The following is a 3,772-nucleotide window of genomic DNA, read 5'->3' on the forward strand; positions in this document are numbered from 1 at the left end:
TAAGGAAACATCCAACAAAAATTTTATAGAGGGGGTTTTTACTAGTTTATAATAAAAAGTATTAAATAAAATTTGCAAATAAAAAATTATGTTATAATATGAAATTTTTTTTCAAAAACAAAAGAAAATGGGGTTAGTTCTTATCACATGAGATATATATCTGGTATTTTAAAAAAAAAAAGAAAAGAGAATCGTTGCTAAAAAAATATTTTAACATTCATTGTGCTTCTAAAAACTGGGAAATGAGTTTGCCCCTTAAAAAATGTTTTAGTAAATAAAAAAAAATTTTCACCTTTTTTTAGTAAATTTCAAAAAAAGGGGGTTTTTTTTTGTTTAAAGGGTTGTTATTTTCCCCCCGTTCAGGGCGGGGGGGGGGGAAAAAAAAAAGGGGAAAACCCAATTTCAAGTTTTGGGGGGGCAGTGGGGGAGGCCGTCCGTGGACCCCATGGGACTTCCCCTCGGCTAACCCTTTTCCCCGGGGGGCCCCGGCCCCCCTCGGGGGTTTAAAATTTTGGCCCCCGGGGGGGGGAAAAAAACCCCCCCCCAAAAGGCCACATCCATTGTACAGCCCGATTGGGGGGGTTACGGTACCTAAAAGGTTTCACGAGGTTTGGGGGGGGTTTGGAGGTCATTCGCCTCGCGCCGTTTGTAAACACCAAAGGGCCGCCACTAGACCCTCATCTGTCTGAACTGCAACATTTATTTCCTTTTGGCTTTCTATCTTTGTTAGTCATTAATGTGTGTGTGTGTTATAGAAGTCGTGTACCTCGGTTTCTAGCCTTTATTAACTCTCAATCAGGAAAACAATCTCTCTCGTGACAAGTCTCGATGTCAAGGCCAGCTTGTTTACGATAATCAGCTGATCGGTGAATTGCAGGCGAAACCGTTCGGTCTGGGAGTTTGGGCCAAGGCGAAGCGCACCGTGCACAAAAGCTCAAGTGAACGCAGAGTATGACAGCACTTTCCATGACACTATTAAACACTATTACACATAAACACTGTAGAGAATGAAATGAATTACAAGTTCAGTCTATTAGGCTTCTTGATGGCACAGCCACATCATGTTCTTTGCCATCACAGGTTGATCTTGTTCTTGAGGCACGACTGTAAGAGTCTTGCTCACATAATCTTCATTGTTATCCATATTTACTGTAGTTTCACTAGACTCTTCTGGACTGTGGCGTCTGTTTCTTCGTATGATACCTCCATTTTGTGTCTCAACTATGTAGGGTCGAGATTTGCGGGAAATTTTTCAATGATTAACGGGTGTCCATTCCCCAGTAATGTGGTCTTGAAGTCGAACAGCTTGGTCTGCTAGGAGTGCTTGTTGGTCTTTTGCTCCTTGGTCATAATACTGCTAGAGTCTTGCTTCCTCTTGAAGTTTTTTATACTTCTTGTCTCTTCCCTTCCTTTGTAGACAGGTGTTTTTGGTGGTCTGGATGAATTTTTCAATGGATCCATTTGATTGAGGATAGTGGGGTTAGCTTGTTATAAGTTCAAACTCCCATTTTAAGGGAACATTGCATATTCTTCTGAGCTGTATTGGCGTCTGTTATCATTATATACTTTTTCGGGAACTCCATACTCAGAAAACAAGTTTTTCGATGCTATGATCATAGGCATACTTGTAACATACATGGGCATTTTGCTAATAACTGGAAACTTTGAGCAGTAGTCGTTATAATTAGGGAGTCATTTTCCATTTTCCCCCTTGACGTTTCTCGGCATATGAAATCTACTGGACTATGGGCTTCAATGCCCTTGTTGATTGAAGTCCAGTATACAGTTCTTTGGCTAGAAGTTGACATTTCGTGATGCCTTGGTGTTTCCCTTTGTGGATGCGGTCAAACACAAGTTTCTGCATGGTAGGTCTTTCATCTTCTCTGGCCATCCTTTGATAAGGACTTATTTCACTCGTGTAGGGTGACATCTCTTAAGGTTTTCCTGTCAAATTTTGTCTAGTTTTTTCGTTGTTGAATTAAAAAAGTTTTGCTTTGTTGGGCTAGACCTTTATGTTGGTTGTCTGTTGATGGCAAACGTGACAGACCCATCTGCTATAGAAGATCTTGGCTTGTATCGGATCGTGACATCGCAATGCTGCAGTCCGGGGGTGCGGCTGTCAGATTCTTTAGTTTAATAATTTCTAGTGGTTTGTGGTCAGTTTCTACCAGGAATGTCATTCACATCCAAACACCACTGCAAGTATTCCCCTTTCGATATTGGCATAATGTTGCAGTTTCAGACAGGGATTTGGATGCATCGGCGATAGGCTTGTCTTGCATTATTGTAGCTCTAATACCCTTTTGTGATGCATCTGCTTGTATGAATTGGGTTATTTGGATTGAAATGTGCCAGTGTTGCATCTGTGCACAGAACATACTTAATATGTTCGAATGCTGAATGTAGTGACGAATAAACTGGTTTCATCAAGCTTGACTGACCAATAGCCATTCTTTGCATCAAGTTTGCAGAAAAATGTTGAATCTGCAAACTTGAGTGTGATTTCCTCTTGTGTAGACGTCTTGTGATGGCTTCTCTTTATGGCATCTTTCTTCATGGTGCAAACTATGCTGTTGACTCAATCTGTAGGTTCCGACACCTTATTGATAACTGATTTTGAAGTTCTTCCTTTCTATGCAAATGAATTTTTCTTAGCGCATGACAGCTGGTTTTGAACCTTCTTTCAGTGGTATTTTCCATGAAAATTCCCAATTTTATCAAATTGATCTGCGTATGATTTCTTTAAATCATCCACCGACTGGACAACCATGGTTGTTTGAGGGTACATCTCATGAATTGCGACCATGCCTAGGGCTCTCAGGCTTGGCAGACTCAAAATAATTGGTCCAGCTTCTTGGTCCAGAATGTAGAAGTCTGTATTGATCCAGTTTTTCTCGTCGAACGTGGACTTTAATTTGATCAACCCAAAATACTTGAGTTTCAACCAAATTCTTTTGACGGTTGATGGTCAGACAGGTTTTCGGTTTCCCATAAGCATCTACTAAATCTGGGCACATAATTCGAAATGCTCATATCGGAAGCAGGTTTGCTCCGACCCCTGTATCGACTTAGACTTTCATTGAGCCAGTCTTCTTGCTGGGGGTCCTGACTTTGATTGATCGTAGAGCTTCACTATCATTACTGGTTGACACCCCTGCTACTCTAACTGAACTTGTGTGAAATAATCCTCATTGGGGTCATCTTGGCTGAAGTGCAGATGTTCTGTTAGCTTTCTTTGACCTGTCACTATTGAAGTTCCTTTGGGCTTTATTTCTGGCATGATGACTTTGGCCTGGCTCTTAATTTTGTATGTTTTTTTTTTCTGGCATTAACAGACATTTTTTTGCCAGTGGTTTTGTCTTGCCCTATGTACTGTACCTAGCATCATATGCTGGGCAGGATTGTGAGGAGTATTTATTGTGTGCTCGCTCACATTTGTTGCATGGTTTTGATGCCCTTGCTAAATATTGGTATCCTACAACATAAACATTTAAGTCATAATTGAATGTTTTGGCTCTCTTGTCTGTTATCCCTTAAGGGTTCTTCAAAAGTTCTTGCATTGCCAATGGATTTGCTCAACCTTATGTCTTCACTTCTATAATAGGGCTTCTTTGCAAATCATTACCATATATTCCTTCCATTGATTGCTCAATGACTCTTCGTTCGTATTCTGACTCAGTTAATTTTCACGAATAACTTTACTTTCTATAGTAGAAGTTCTGTACACAAAGAGAAAATGATAATACGAACTAACAATGGTCTTCAGGAGGGA

Source organism: Penaeus monodon, chromosome 22 (assembly GCF_015228065.2).
Source record: "Penaeus monodon isolate SGIC_2016 chromosome 22, NSTDA_Pmon_1, whole genome shotgun sequence".
Classification (NCBI taxonomy): domain Eukaryota; kingdom Metazoa; phylum Arthropoda; class Malacostraca; order Decapoda; family Penaeidae; genus Penaeus; species Penaeus monodon.